General features: G+C 39.1%; 1 long non-coding RNA gene across 1 annotated transcript; it reads left to right on the plus strand.

Annotated features, from left to right (window-relative positions):
- Positions 1–645: 645 nt before the first annotated feature.
- LOC146685913 (uncharacterized) lies at positions 646–2775 on the plus strand. Its single transcript, XR_014916926.1, has 2 exons — positions 646–1788; positions 1921–2775. It is a non-coding gene; the product is annotated as an uncharacterized LOC146685913 (long non-coding RNA).
- The last annotated feature ends 14739 nt before the right edge of the window (positions 2776–17514 follow it).

Raw genomic sequence — 17514 nt, forward strand, 5'->3', positions numbered from 1 at the left:
CACACACAGAGACAATTCCACATATCCAGACAACTACATCCACTTACACAACAACAATGGTGATGGCAGCACTGTAAAATGGTCTATCACCAGATTATTGTTCATCACACGGCAGCTATGGGGATGATAGTTCTTTCTACTGAGCACAGAAAGAAATGAAAAAGAATGGACAGAAAGAAAAGGACATGTGACAGAATAGCAGGAGTTGCATCATCTGTGAATCATCCTGCATCCTGGAAAGAATTGTGCTATTGTTCATGTGCATGTGAGAGAAGGGAACAGGAAGCAAGAGAGAAAGGAAGGTAGACCAAGATAATGAGAGGCAAAAGAACAAAGGGAAGGGGAAAAGATGTAGATAAATAGTGGATATAAGCAATTTTTCTAAGTGCTGTGACCTTGGGCTTCCTGTATCTCTCCGCCTCATAGGAGAACGTTCTCATAAGTATAAGTGGATTTTTAGTTCCCTTGAAATTACATTCTTCTAAATATAATAAATCATCAAATGTATTTTGTCCAGCTCCTTTAAGTCTAATAATAAAAGTAAACAGACTCATTGCACCCTATTTTAGCTCTTTGAGTGGAATCTGGAATCTAACAATGCATGTAAAAGGTTTACCAGTTCTTTTACAGTTTTTTTCAGTCGCTAACAAGCGTTTGTCCAAACAGTTGTCACATTTGCAAAACTCTAAACACAATTAGCACAGCATCGGTCTGTTGTGGCCATACCATTCACACATTTCATGTCGTGTTCACCCAATATGCAGTCAGTGAACACATTTCCACAATGCTTACATTTTCTTAACAGACAAGCTATACCTCCCAACAAAATTATGGACTGTTTTTGTAGTATCTACGAATGTTAACACACAACATCCCACAATAGCAAAAACAATATTCCAAACCTTAGATACAGTATAAAAGCCTCTGCTTCTGCAATGATATCAGTACAAAAACAATATCAATATCAAAAATATATCTCAGCTGATAATAAACAAACAACTGAATAATTGAGACACAGCTTATTTATGTTGGGTAAATTGGGCCAACCACAGCTTCTTCCATTCTGGCTTAGACTCAGTGGGGTTTATAAGGCAAGACCTTGAGGAGTGATGTTTTTGGAAACAAAAAAAAGACAAACACTGTAATGTCTGGTCGAGGAAGAGTAAGAGCAAGGGGCCCAGGGAGAAGAGCAGGCCCAAGGAGAGGGCAAGGTAGAGGTGTAAGAATGCGTGGTGGTGGCATTCCAAGGGCTGCAAGAACAGTAGTCAGTGATGAAATTCGTGCCACTATCATTGACCATGTAATCAACCATGGTCTTTCACTAAGAGAGGCTGGTGAAAGAGTGCAGCCCAATTTGAGGCGGTCAACGGTTGCCTCCATTATACGCATCTTTCAACAAACCAACAGGTAAGTATTGCATTTTACATGGATTGTTTCTATTCTCACTTGACATGTCAATATGGTCATACAGTAATGCATATGTTGAATTTTTTGTCTTTCTAAAGAATGCAACGTCTTCCACCCTCTGGGGGAAGAGGAAAGCTCCTCAGTAATGATCAGGAGCTTGCCATTGTAGAAATGGTTACTGCAAATAATGCAATAAAACTGCGTGAAATTCAAACTAGAATTGTGGCGGACCATGAGATATTTGACAATATCGATAGAATCAGCCTCACAACCATTACGCGGACATTGTCCAAACACAGAGTGCGGATGAAGCAGCTCTACACTGTTCCCTTTGAGAGGAACAGTGAGAGGGTCAAGGAGCTACGACGACAATATGTCCAGGTATAGTGTATATTCAATCCAATGTCCAGTTCTATAAGCTTTGCACTTTGCAAGTAGGTAACCTACACAATACTAGGTTACAGTACAGTATGGTATACAGTAATAACATGACTTACATAAACTTTGTTTCAGAGAGTTATGGAATTGGAGGCCAACCAGGCCCCTCATGAATTCATATACATCGATGAGGCAGGATTCAATCTGGCCAAAAGGTGTCGACGTGGACGAAATGTAATTGGAAAAAGGGCCACAGTTGATGTGCCAGGACAGAGAGGGGCAAACATTACCATGTGTGCAGCAATTGCAAATGCAGGATTACTCCTTCACAGATGTCAGGTTGGACCCTATAATACAGAGCGCTTGCTTGCCTTTCTCAATGATCTCCACCAGCGCCTGGTTCCAGAGCAGGGTCAGGAGGGTGAAAACATGAGGACCTTTGTAATTACCTGGGACAATGTGGCTTTCCATCACTTGCAAGCAATAACAACATGGTTTGAAGTCCACCCAAGACTGGTAAGTCTCTTCCTTCCACCCTATTCACCTTTCCTCAACCCCATAGAGGAGTTCTTTTCTGCATGGAGGTGGAAGGTTTATGACCATCAGCCACATGACCAGATGTCCCTCCTTGAAGCCATGGATGCTGGCTCCAGGGACATCACAGTTGACGATTGCCAAGGGTGGATCCGACATACCAGGCGGCTTTATCCCAGGTGTATCGACTTGGATAACATCAGATGTGATGTTGATGAAAACATGTGGCCTAACCCTGAAGATCGCAGAGATTAGATGCAACTTTTTTGCCTTTTTTTAGCCCCCCTCCCCCCCTTTTTATCTTGGCTTTTTGCTGTTGTTTTTTTGTTCAGAATGCTCTTGTGTGTTTCATGGATATTTTGTTCACTGTAAGCAATACTGTAAAACTTTCTCTGTCCTATCATACCGTGTTTCTACTGTACCTCCTGTGGTAAACAGTAAAGAAACAAAAACTTGTTTGCTTTTTACTGGAATGCTTTTGAATGTGAACATTACTGTACATGTGGACATACAGTTACCAACCAAGACATTTCTGGTGTCAATATGGTGGATTGCATGTTTCGCATGCAAATACCTGTGAAACTGAAACATAAAAGTCTATGCAGTTTTTGTAATGTCAATAATAGCCAGTATTTTGAAACCTGGTGTACTTTGATTGACTGCATGTACCTTGTGAAGTGAAAACAAGTGTTATTCTTTGACAGACTGATTTCATTTTGAGTCAGATTTATAGTGTTTTTGTACAGTTAGTGTGTGCAGAGAAAGATGTGTTCTAATTTTGAAATGAGGAGTTAGTATATATTTAACAAAGTGTATTTTTGGGAAGGATATTATCCATTTGGCCAATTGTGTTTTGTAGGTGTGGGTCTGTGTTAAGAGTTTAGAAAAAGTATCTGAAGTATGGGTAGGCGCTTGTTAGCGACTGTAAAAAACTGTAATAAATAACATTATCAATGTGAATTCAGATTATTTACTTGAGTGCGGCATGTTTAATGAATTGGCCGAGGAAAATGGATATGACATTATTCTGAAATTGTTTTGACATTACAAAATAGTCTAAATAAATTGTTCCAATTTGTTTTTTCCAGTTGTTTGTTGACCAACTAATCAATTAAACAACACATTTTTAGATGTACATTTATACATGTATTTACATTATGGAATTTTTGCTAGCTTTGTGTTAGCATGCTCTTTGTGTATATGATTGCAAAGTTAGCAAACCCAGTTGTAAAATTCTGATTCCTTTAAACTGTTCCCCACTATAACTATACTGCTAAAGCAGAAGAAGAAAAGGCGTGTTAGGTTTTTTTTTCTATTGCCCGGTGTGCAGATAAGTACACTAACGCTTTACACTGAAAAATGTAATGTGATTACATGACACAATACACCAACAACTCTCCAGTAGTTAGTAGGTCACCTCAACCTAATATCACAATAGACATGCTGGTCCACTGTGTCCATTTCATGCATTGCCTCTCCAAAACATGAAATGTACACTCATGCAGAAGTTGCAGTCATCTGCAGTAACAGCAGAGGGAGATGTTCTATTTTTAAGCCAACATGAAAATAATAACGGGAAAGGGATTAATAGATTCAGACAATTAAGGCTCCTGGAATGTACTTAATATTTTTTATGCTCACTACTGACTTTGTGGCTTTAAATATATTATCTCCCCCTACTGGTAATGCAATTTCTGCATGCGTGTCCATCTCACGCTTAGGAGAGACAAAGCATGTCTTTTACACACTTTACAGTCAATTCACAGAAAGGTTTCTTCTGGTTGGCTCTTCTCTAGTTTGGCTCTGATGGATGGACACCCTTATCAGGGCAGTAATCTGTTAAATTTGCCAAATTTAGAAAAACAAACAGTAAAATTATGACTCTTCTTTTAATCTCTTTTTTAATATGGATGCATCAATTTTATTACCAAGTCATGCTTCTTCTTGTTGATGATCATTCTATGAGCTTGGCAATTAAGAAGCTCAAAATTGTGAAAGTAAGCATTCCTGCTACTCTTTTTTTTTTTTTTACTATTTATTTATCTATTTAAATTGTCACAATCAAACTTAAAAATTGAATAAATAAATACTTTCTGATTAACAGAGCCCATGTTTCTCCTTTTGCTGCCCTCAGTCTGCCTCCCAACTTGCATCCTTCCTAATTTGTCACCCTCTCTGTCAACCACTGTCTTTTCATTGTTTTCTTTACTCTTCCTCTCCACTTTAGAGCTCCTTAGTAACCCTACTCTGTTTCTCCCCCTCCCTCCTCTCAGTCACAGTATGATCCCTTCTTCTCTTCTTTTCATTTTTTCTCCCCCCTACTCGTTTGCTCGCTGGCTCCTTCCCTTCATCTCTCTGCATTGCAGTATCTGTGTCAGCCATCGGCAGAATGTCTGGTGTGTGTGCATATTTGTGTGTGTGGACACTGCAGTCCTTCCTACTGTAAGCAGCTGGACAGCAACTGAGACTGATAGGAGTTGTTCAACACTCTCTTGTCTTTTCCTGTTTTTGCTTTGTTATATCTTTCAAATCGTTTACCTCCTTTTTATAATGCACTTCTTATCTTTTTTTCTGCTGCAGTATACATTCTATATTCACATTGACATTTATTCTCATTTAACTGTCTAATTCTTTTTACTCTTAACATTTGTTGAACAGACATACTGCACAAAGCCTGACAGCTCATCTCTATTAATAGAATGGACACTTTTATCACAGCTTTCACATGACCATTGCTCAGTAGGACCACCCAGAGTGCCGACCAAATGAGAATATGCATCGTTCCCCTTAGCAAACAGACAGTGATCTCACCTCCTGGTGGTAGTAGACACTGGTATCTTTGTCTTCCTCCTGCCTGGCCAACTTGCTGGGTCCTGCTTGGCCTCCTTAGAGCTACTTCTCTCATGCAGTGACTAATTAACACCCCAAAACGCCTACATTTTAACACATTGCTACATTTTCTGCCCAAGAGCAAGTTTATTGTACTGTCCTTTATTGAAACCTGGCAGACATCTGCTATACTACTACTACTAAATGAAATGCCCTGAGGTGAGGAATTGAATTATTAATGAATAAATGTTTCTTTACTTTAAGCCGTATGCCAGAAAAGGAAATAGGAAATGTCATTATTGCAAGTCGTGGATGATTTTGAATTAATAATATATATTATTATTATTATTAAACAGATTTTCTATATTCATTGTCACTTTTTTGAGTAGCGCTCTTTCAGCTGGGACATCTTGACAATCATCTGGAAAAGCAACACCAGCTGCTTATTTCAACAACTCACCTTCTAATATCTGGATAACAGAACAGCTCGGAAAGTGTGAATAACAAGCATATTTCAATTGTTGTTGTTGTTTTTTGCCCAGTTCAGTTTAATTTACATGGAAATGTACCCCTGGGTATTTTTTAATTTTACTGTCATTAAAAGCAGTCTTTTAAACCTTTTAGTGCTCCAACTTGATGATGTTTAGCACTAAATCAAAGGAATTTCAGTCTAACTCAGAAGAGCTTTTTCCAGGACCAGCAATGAGGTTTCCAGTCACATTACACCACAATTTTAACCCAAATTCCAAATAACTGGCAAAGCCATCTTTTCATTCAGTGTTGGTCATTTGATTATCATAAGTTAAGTCATCAACATCAACAGTTGCAAATAAGCAGTATTATATGTGAGGATATGACATTTAATTAACTTAAAACAGTGCAAACACTAAAAATGTTACATTCTTACCTGTCTGCCATGTTTATTGTCAGAAAAGCAGCTTCTGCATGTTGAAGATTGGATGACTATTCAGAGTAACAATTATCCTCAGGCAAAAGTAACTACAGTGATTATTATCCTATTGTATGTTTAGTTCTTGTCTGTTAATAGCCAGGAATGGCATCAGATAGTGTCTTGACCTGACTGTTTTGCACCTTAAAATGTTTTTTGTGCAATTTGGATGGTTAGCAGGTTGAAGTTATCTTTAAATATTCAAATTGTTAGCAATCTGCTATTCTTTTCTGCTCCATCTCTCCAACACTGAAGCTAATTTCATGTCCAATTATGTGTTCATTATTTTTGAAATCCTGCTGCTTTTTGTCTCACAATCTAATACATGCAGCTGCTGAAGACCCATCAAACCCAGCTGGAGTAAATATAGCTAATGATTAATTTAGCATAGAATTCCCCCATTCCCATCATTTTTTTTTCATGCTGCTGTTTTTTAATGACTGGCTAAGTAGTGCAGGTAGTCATTAATAAAGAAGTGAATGCATACACTCCTACCTATTGATATATAGATGATAATGATGGAAAGACCTGATATGTGAGGCTGGGTCAGGTATAGGGCAAAGTCTGAAAACAGGCGTTTGCTTTTTTCTTCTTCTCATTTTAAAAATAGAAACTGTTTCTAATTCCTTGACATGGCAAGGCAGACTGTTTCTATAAAATGAAATGACCTACCACCTGCTCACATTTTGGAAATGACAGGGACGGTTAAGAGCCTGGCATTGCTGGAGCCAAGTGTAAAGTTGAAGTAAATTGGTTGGGTATTAGAGTGCAAGTCCATGTAATGACTTGCTGTAAGGATTTTAAGATATGCTGTAAAGCTCACAGCCTGCCAGTGAAGTGATGATCCCTCACCACCTCCTCTCAGTCTAAATGTTCTGGAAAGGTTGCAGATTACTCTGGTTGATGTTTATGCAGTTTAAGCTTTAAAAAAAGGGTCTTGTAATCAAGAGTGGAAGAAAATATGTGTTTTCATGTGCCATGGGTCAAATATGCCAGATAACACAAAAAATGCACACACAGGTCATTAGTCATCGAATGCTGCAGACACTTAGACAGCATATTGTTTATAATTGGTCACAGTTTGTCTGTGGAATAAAGAAAACAATTGTGACCACTCACGAGACAAGAGAACAGTTTTGATTTAATTTGTAAGAATTGTGCCTTTCAAGGTAAAGAAAATAAGGAAAATATCAATTTATGTGGGAGAAATAAGCAAGTGTGAAAGCCAGAGTAAGACTGAAACCAGAGGGAAGCGTCAGGAGGGCTGTGGTTTCTATTGTTTAGTAAGTCAAGAGCATATAAGACAAGAATAGTGGTGATAATAATAATAATAATAATAATAATAATAATAATAATAATAATAATAATATATTTTTTTTTTAATTTATGAGCGGCTTTCAAATCACCCAAGGACACTTTACAATAGGATAAAACACTTAGTAAAACAATGGCAGAATAAGAACAATAAAATAAAAGCACAAGATAAAATGAACAAACAGTGGATTCACAGTGAATATGCAGATTTGAAAAGATGAGTTGGGATTTAAACTGGGGGAGAGAACCAATGTTTCTTATTTCTGGGGGAAGAGAGTTCCACAGCCTGGGAGCAGAGCAGCTGAAAGCTCTGCTTCCCATGGTGGTGAGGCGGAAGGAAGGTACAGCAAGCTGGATAGAAGAAGAAGAACGAAGTGAACGGGCAGAACAAGTGGTGGTTAACAGGTCAGAAAGGAGGAGCGAGGTTATGAATGGCCTTGAAGGTGAGCAGAAGAAGTTTGAAAATTATCCGGAATTTCACAGGGAGCCAGTGAAATTCCTGAAGAACAGGGGTGATGTGCTGGTAGGAGGGTGTTCTGGTGATAATGCGAGCAGTAGAGTTCTGAACCAGTTGAAGCTTATGGAGGGATTTTTGGGGGAGGGCATGCAAAAGAGAATTGCAGTAGTCAATACGGGAGGTAACAAGACTATGGACAAGAATGGATGTAGACTGGGTGGAAAGAGAAGGAAGCAATCTTTTAATGCTACGTAGATGGAAGTAGGCAGAGCGGGTGAGATTATTGATGTGAGATTTAAAGGAAAGTGAACTGATATGACTTATAAGATGCGGTGACTGTACAAGACCTCTGAAGGTGCCTTATGGTTTATGCCACCAAGTTATTAAGCTGATGGAGTTTCAAGCACCCCGACAACCTGCCACTGGTTTACAGTATTTCAAATCATTAATGTATATACTTTATAAAACTGCTTCGGATTTATTGTTTGTATTAATTGTGGACTTTTTGTCATAAATGTGTAGTCTTCAAGTTGAGAGAAAAGTCATGTTAGAGCAAGACTTGACTTAATCTCAATTGCTTCCGCAGTTTGTTCTTCTCATGACTTGGTCTTCATATTCCAGATTTGCTTAAATGTAAGCTCTCAACCCAATATCACAGTGAAGTGTTAAACAGACATGCTGGTCCAACATGTCCATTTCACACGTTGCCACACTTATTGCCTTGTTGAGCTATGTTCTGATGTTGTGTCTGTAAGTGGGTGCTGCAAACTCTTGCAGCAATTTAGCAAATTTACATTTGCCCAACAAAAATATTTTATCATTAGGTCTTAAGTAATGCTTGCTTATATGCCATTAAAGTGTTATGATCTGATTGGGCAGGAAAATAGATTCATGCAGCAGATGTGAAATGAACTGCTATGGTCTCATATTAAGAAACTGCTAACTCACTGTAGCATCAGATAACATTACCCTTGACAATAGACTGTGTGTTCTGATGTCTGATGCTGAACACGGAGCTGTGAGCTGTGGGATTGCAGAGCATCTGAACTTCTCTGGGTATATGGATCTCTTCCTGCTATAGCCAATGTTTTCTCTCTGCATGTCAAGTCACTACAAGACTTCAAATAAAAACTGACAACAACGTGAAAAATTCAAGACTTTATCCTATTATGTTCTTATCTTTCCAGTCAGTGTTGTCAGGCCATGCTTTTAAATTAGTTTGGGGATAATCTGTAGTTGTTCTGCCTGTTATGGACTGGCTTGATGGTTGATAAATGGAGACAAGTGAACAACACATAATGTTACAGATCTGATCGACACAAAAACTGTTGCTTGTAGACACATTCATGAAAATTTGTTCTTAACCTACCAGAGCCCTCTCTGGAATTCCTATCAGTCAGTCATTCTTTGTCGACATCCATTTCGCTCAGTTTTCCAATCCTTTTATCCCAAATGTTCTATAAACCTGGGGAACCATCTGTATTGGTTCTATTCATCAATCATTGCAACCTTCTCTGTATCCCAATCCTTCCACTGTAGCTCGTCTTCCCCCTGTCAGTCAAGGCCTATTGTATGTGCAGACAGGCAGCTAGACAGATCGGTAAAGTGTTCAATTCATCTATCATTCAATCACTATCCACTTCTACATTCTCTGACTTGAATCTGCAAAAGAACTTTTTTCCTGAAACAGAATAAATGTCACTAAGACTTGGGGATCCATCTCTCAGTTGGCTAACAACTCATCATTTCAAGTCAGAGGTTTCTAAATTAGAGTTCTAAAAAAATACTTATACCAATTATAAATATTCTTTATGACATGGAAAATGACCAAACATGTTAGTGACAAAAATTTTGCTTAAACAAGTTAAGTTTGTAGCTGTGATAGGGTCCAGGCCCCCAGTGAACCTTAATTGGAAAAGTGGAAGAGGATAAATGGATGGAAGTTTAATGAGTCTGATCATATGAGCTTTTGTTGTCGTTTCTAGAAATGGCAGTGCTGGTGTAAGGATTGTGTTAGGTCATAAAAATCCTTTTGGATTTTAAGATTTTTAAGAACTTTGAGGAACTTGAACTTAAGAAGATCAATCATGTTAACTTTAGGAATTGCTTGAAATTCTTCTCCTATCACAGAAATTGCGTAAAAAGGCACTGATATTTTTTTGTTTTCTTTTTAATGGAACTGATAGTTCCCAGATGATGGACTTGGTGATTTGTTACTTTACAGAATCAATAACACTAATGTGTCTAACCCCCCCATTTACTCAAAAATGAAAGCAAATTTGAAGTAATGAATGGAATGTTATTTTGATTCTGGATTATCACAAATTCCAAAAAAAAAAGGGGGGGGGGGGGGAACTGGTCTATGCTCAAATGTTACTATCTGCTCTCTCACCCACCCAAAAATACACAAAGTGTGGTATATCCAATTACTCTAAGTGTCTGCTGTGGTCTGACTTCACTAACATAGGACTTTGCTGCTGCAACTGTATTGGTCCCATTGAGCTAGATAAAATCCATCAGTTCACCCACTGTAACTGAAATGGATTGCGTCTATTTTCACCAGCTCTCTTGACACATTGTGCAGTGTAATCTGACAAATAGGCTTTCATTTCAAAAAATACTTCAACCTTAAAACCTTAAAAACAAGCATACCAAAAGTAATGGGGTGTTGTGAGATGTGGTAATAGTCGAGAGTTTTCTGCAAGATTGTAATTGTGTCTCACAGTGTTTTGTCACATTTCTCTTCTCTCTGTGTTTGCAGGAGACAACTTCAGGGGGAATAGTGGAAAGCTAAAGCACCTTGGGCTAACAGAGACTCATACGTTTTACAGGAAATAGACTTGGGGGAAAGAATGGGGTGAAACTCTACCTTGTCAACATATCTTAACACTTCCTTTTAATGAACTTAATCTGCCTCGCTTTTTGCTTTCTGTTCACAAGGATATACCGTCACAGCGAGGTGGGCCGATGTGTTTGTTAAACAGACCCAAGAGCAGATACTGCAGGAGACGGAACTCAATTTGAACCCAAAACAAACCTTTATTTGGGCTGATGGCAGACGCACACATGAAAACTAAGGTGAAAATGATACAAACGCTAAACTGAGAAACTGGCTATGAAACTGGTGAAAACTAAATACAAACAAGGGTTAATCAGGGGGAGTGGAAACACACGAGGAAACAGCTGACACAAATGAACCTAACGACATCACAGGGGAAGTGAACCTAAACACAATGACAAAGAAGAAGACAAAGAAACCAGGAAACACTGAGAAAATAAAATAATCAAAGAATAAAACTAAAATACACAAAACACTGGGTCAAAAACCTGTGACATATCCATCCATTATTATTATTATTATTATTATTATTATTATTATTATTTACTGTATCTTGCATTATGTATGCATTTTTAAAACATCAAAAATAGGAGCTTGATCAGTCTCATACTGTCAAGTAAATATATTGTATTATTTTAAGATGGGTTATATATTCTTTTAGATCTTTGGTCAGCTATGACAACTGGACTGGAGTGCATTAGTGGAAAACACACCATAAATTAGGCTACATATCTAAATGCAATGTTAGGCAATGTTAAGCTATATCTGCCGGTTTATAAGCACTCAAAAAACTCATTGAGAGCGATGGGTTTAGAAGTGCATGTAATTCTGAGTCTGGGTTAGTAGTTTGGAAACTTGAGCCTTCAGATCTACTGGTCCAAGGTAGAGGAAAGGGGGCTTCAGTCATGAATACATACCTCAACACAAGGAAAATTGTAAAGCAGATGAAAGAAAGCACTTAAATCCAGAGTCAGATGTTGCTACCATCTGCCTTCAGCCTGTCAGTGACTCACTGTCACATGTCACAGACAAGCCGATCATTCACACAGCATTTTATTCCTCAAACCAATTTCAAAAGACGATGGTGCAGAAACACCCTGACTGAGAGCTAAGAGAAAGGGGGAACAACACAGGAGCTTTATTAGAGAAAAGAATAGGTTATACATATGCTTAGCAGACACGACCAACTTGTCATCAGTTAAAGTTCAAAGCAGTTAATCACATCTCTCTCCTGGTCTTTTCCTCCTTCCTTGCTATCTCTTTTTCTCTGGCTTCCTTTCTAAAGGTTATTGAGAGGAGACAACACAGAGGAGACTCTCGACAGCAATTTCAGTCTAGTATCTTCATTTATCTTCATTTAATATTACATTAATTCCCCCCCAAAGCAGTCTTAATTAGATAATATTCTGCTTTTAAATATAATTTCCTTAAACACAGCAGGAGAATTTGGGATTTGAACAGTATTATTTGGATATGCACAGAAGCCTTTGAATCTGTAATAATACACAAAGATCTATCTTTAGTTTTCTGATGCAGTAATTTGTACAGTAATCCAAATGACTAAAAAGTGAATTTATATGGTGAAACACATGCTGGATATACAAATGTTTGTAGAGAAGTGAAAAGTTTCGGCAATAACTTTTAATTGTAATTAGCATAGGAGAGACTTAAAAACTATCTGTTGTAATAATTCATGTTTGCTCATTAGAAAGATGTGAACTTTGCTCCAGGAAACTGCCCTCCAATTAAAGACAGACCCCAATGGATGGATGGTTTACCAAAACACTGGAGACTGCTATCTGTTTGCCTCTGAAAGAACTGGATAATTACTTTCCAGTAAGACAGGTGGAAAAAATTATGGCCTTGAAAGCTGCCTTTTTTTCCAACCATCTAAAATAAGTTCCTCAAAAAACTTTTGGACCTTGAGGAAATCAAAGTTCATTATTTCTTTGTAATCAACACTGGAGTGGTTCTTGCACTTTCGCTGCATTAGAGATGCAATTGAAGATGGAAAAGGTTAAGCCAGTTGGTGTCCTAACAACAACAACAACTCGAGAAGAGAAGAATCTCAAATACCAAGTTCATATTATAAGTTTCTCACCATATTTTTCATACTTGCATCGTGGTCACGTTTTGAAAGCTGAACTGCCTCGATATTGAATATTTACAGAAATATGAGTTCATGGGAGAGAGTATAAACTGCAGAGGCACACAATGCACAGAGCAGAAAGAGATCATCTGAAAATCAGCTGTTTGTGATGATGTTGCTATGACTCACTCAAGTTGCCTTCAAAACCCTTTTTATATTTTGTTGTATTACATATACCAAAACACACCCAGCACGCCCCTGCGGGCGGTTTATCCTTCAAGCTCGGGTCCTCTACCAGATGCCTGGGAGCTTGAGGGTCCTGCGCAGTATCTTAGCTGTTCCCAGGACTGCGCTCTTCTGGACAGAGATCTCCGATGTCATTCCCGGGATCTGCTGGAGCCACTCGACTAGCTTGGGAGTCACCGCACCTAGTGCTCCGATTACCACGGGGACCACCGTTACCTTCCCCTCCACATCCTCTCGAGCTCTTCTCTGAGCCCTTGGTATTTCTCCAGCTTCTCGTGTTCCTTCTTCCTGATATTGCTGTCATTCGGAACCGCTACATCGATCACTACGGCCGTCTTCTTCTGTTTGTCTACCACCACTATGTCCGGTTGGTTAGCCACCACCATTTTGTCCGTCTGTATCTGGAAGTCCCACAGGATCTTAGCTCAGTCATTCTCCACCACCCTTGGGGGCATCTCCCATTTTGACCTCGGGACTTCCAGGTTATACTCGGCACAGATGTTCCTGTACACTATGCCGGCCACTTGGTTATGGCGTTCCATGTATGCCTTGCCTGCTAGCATCTTGCACCCTGCTATTATGTGCTGGATTGTCTCTGGGGCATCTTTACACAGCCTGCACCTGGGGTCTTGCCTGGTGTGATAGACCCCAGCCTCTATGGATCTTGTGCTCAGAGCTTGTTCTTGTGCTGCCATGATTAGTGCCTCTGTGCTGTCTTTCAGTCCAGCTTTGTCCAGCCACTGGTAGGATTTCTGGATATCAGCCACCCCCTCTATCTGCCGGTGGTACATACCGTGCAGGGGCCTGTCCTTCCATGATGGTTCCTCGTCTCCCTCCTCTTTCTTGGGTTTCTGCTGCCTTAGGTATTCACTGAGCACTCGGTCAGTGTGTATATATATATATATATATATATATATATATATATATATATATATTAGGGGTGCAACGATATTCGTATCGATATTGAACCGTTCGATACAGTGCTTTCAGTTCGGTACGCATATGTATCGAACAATACAAAATTTTTAATTTATTTTATCAACTTTCCTTCTGACGATGCTGTCTGTGTTGAGCGCTCAGTGAATCTGCGTTCGACTACTCCGCCTAGGCTCGACAGTGCAGCCTAGGCGGAGTAGTCGAACGCAGATTCACTGAGCGCTCAACACAGACAGCATCGTCAGAAGGAAGAGCGCAGGGCAAGCTAGCGAGACAGAAGTTAAGCTCTCCTTGCAACATGGACCTCCCCCACCCTCATTCAGATCTGGCTTTTGGAATTATTTTGGTTTTCATGTGACATATGACCCTGAAGGTAAGCGAATCATGGACTAAAGTAAAACAGTATGTTGGATGTGCCATGCAATGCTCAATTACATGGGTGGGAGCTAGTGTGTTAGCGCAGTTAGCTCGTTAACGTGTTGGCCGTCTAGCCCCATGCACGGGGCGATCGGCGGTAGCTCGTTAACGGAGATTTGCCATGTTGTGGCGTTAAGGTCATTTCAACGAGATTAACCTGAAAGCACTAGTGGGAACACAACGAATATGACTGCACATTTACGCCGACATCATCCTAGTGCAAAGACAAGTGGAAGCAGAAAAAAAACAAGCAAGCATGCTACTAACTTTAGCCGAGTCATTTAGACAGCTGTTAGCACATGATTCTCCTTATGTGTTTAATATGCTGCTGAGAATATAGCCCAGAAGAAGCGGATAGTATAGCTTTTATTTTGGAAAGAGACATTTCTCTGTAATAAACTCTCTTTTCCAAAGATGAGTGATTCCTCAATCAGATACAGGGCACGCAATATCGCTAGCGATTTTTTTAGTCGGGCTACCAAAATCTATCTCTGCCCTGCCCGTCGGGCTATTGTAGGAAAAATATATGTCAATGCTTTTGCATTCTTTCGGAAATGTAGCTGGGTAATTATGTCATTGGCATCGGTGAGCCACTGTCAATATGTGACATATTGAAGTCGCGTTTGAATTTGCGCTTGTTTTTTTGCTTTCACTTTGCAATCGTGCGAACTGTGTATAGAGAGCGACAGCACTGATCTGTGAGTGATGATAATTTGTGCACCAATTCCTCTGACATCGTCTTATTAATCGTTAGCTTACTATGCAAACATGACAAGTGAAATCTCCCGCAGCAAGCTTAAACATGTGAGAGGTTGATCGCGCAGAGAATCGCTGAGCTTATGTGAGTGCGTGTGTAAAAGCAGCAGTATATATATTTTAGTTCTGCTGAGCCAAATAAGACAGGTCAGGGTGAAGAAGTGACAGCCAAAGAAAAGCTTACCACAACACGGAGAAGTTATGACAAATCAGACTATAAGGCAAAAAGAAAGTGCAGCTTTATGGTTTCATGGACAAAATAATTTCTGTGGCTGCAATATGACGAGCTAAATAACCAGGGCTGCACATAAGTGGTCCGCAGGTGCGCATTCGCTGTCAAAATAAAAAACACGCACAAGGGTTAGGGTTAAATTTAAAAACTGTACTTTTGAGTTAAAATATATATTTATAATTTTAATAAATGACAAATTAAAAAGGCATGAAAAATTTTTTTGTATCGAAAAAATATCGAATATATATATATATATATATATATATATATATATATATATATATATATATATATATATATATAGATATATATAGATATAGATAGATATATAGATAGTAGGGGTGCAACGATATTCGTATCGATATTGAACCGTTCGATACAGTGCTTTCGGTTCGGTACGCATATGTATCGAACAATACAACATTTGTAATTTATTTTATCAACTTTCCTTCCGACGATGCTGTCTGTGTTGAGCGCTCAGTGAATCTGCGTTCGACTACTCCGCCTAGGCTGCACTGTCGAGCGCAGATCCACTGAGCACTCAACACAGACAGCATAGTCAGAAGGAAGAGCGCAGGGCAAGCTAGCAAGACACATGGACCTCCCCCACCCTCATTCAGATCTGGCGTTTGGAATTATTTTGGTTTTCATGTGACGTATGACCCTGAAGGTAAGCGAGTCATGGACTAAAGTAAAACAGTATGTTGGATGTGCCATGCAATGCTCAATTACATGGGTGGGAACTAGTGTGTTAGCGCAGTTAGCTCGTTAACGTGTTGGCCGTCTAGCCCCACACACGGGGCGATCGGCGGTAGCTCGTTAACGGAGATTTGCCGTGTTGAGGCGTTAAGGTCATTTCAACGAGATTAACCTGAAAGCACTAGTGGGAACACAACGAATATGACTGCACATTTACGCAGACATCATCCTAGTGCAAAGACCAAAACAACAAGCATGCTACTAACTTTAGCCGAGTCATTTAGACAGCTGTTAGCACATGATTCTCCTTATGCTGCTGAGAATATAGCCCAGAAGAAGCGGATAGTATAGCTTTTATTTTGGAAAGAGACATTTCTCTGTAATAAACTCTCTTTTCCAAAGATGAGTGATTCCTCAATCAGATACAGGGCTTGCAATATCGCTAGCCCGACGTCCTGGAGCTAGCGATTTTTTTCAGTCGGGCTACCAAAATCTATCTCTTCCCTGCCCGTCGGGCTATTGTAGGAAGGAAAAATATATGTCAATGCTTTTGCATTCTTTCAGAAATGTAGCTGGGTAATTATGTCATTGGCATCGGTGAGCCACTGTCAATATGTGACATATTGAAATCGCGTTTGAATTTGCGCTTGTTTTTTTGCTTTCACTTTGCAATCCCGCGAACTGTGTATAGAGAGCGACAGCACTGATCTGTGAGTGATGATAATTTGTGCACCAATTCCTCTGACATCGTCTTATTAATCGTTAGCTTACTATGCAAACATGACAAGTGAAATCTCCCGCAGCTTAAACATGTGAGAGGTTGATCGTGCAGAGAATCGCTGAGCTTATGTGAGTCCGTGTGTAAAAGCATTTCAGTTCTGCTGAGCCAAATAAGACAGGTCAGGGTGAAGAAGTGACAGCCAAAGAAAAGCTTACCACAAAACGGAGAAGTTATGACAAATCAGACTATAAGGCAAAAAGAAAGTGCAGCTTTATGGTTTCATGGACAAAAGATTTTCTGTGGCTGCAATATGACGAGCTATATAACCAGGGCTGCACATAAGTGGTCCGCAGGTGCGCATTCGCTGTCAAAATAAAAAACACGCACAAGGGTTAGGGTTAAATTTAAAAACTGTACTTTTGAGTTAAAATATATATTTATAATTTTAATAAATGACAAATTAAAAAGGCATGAACATTTTTTTTGTATCGAAAAAATATCGAACCGTGAATTTTGTGTATCGTTGCACCCCTAATAGATAGATATATATATAGATATAGATAGATATAGATATAGATAGATATAGAGATATAGATATAGATAGATATAGATAGAGATAGATATAGATATATAGATATAGATAGATATATCTATATATAGATATATCTATATATAGATATATCTATATATAGATATATTGTGTCTTTTCTG

The sequence above is a fragment of the Copadichromis virginalis genome, linkage group LG19, assembly GCF_057382275.1.
Source record: "Copadichromis virginalis isolate Kocher_CV1m ecotype Utaka linkage group LG19, C_Virginalis_male_GT1.1, whole genome shotgun sequence".
Lineage (NCBI taxonomy): Eukaryota > Metazoa > Chordata > Actinopteri > Cichliformes > Cichlidae > Copadichromis > Copadichromis virginalis.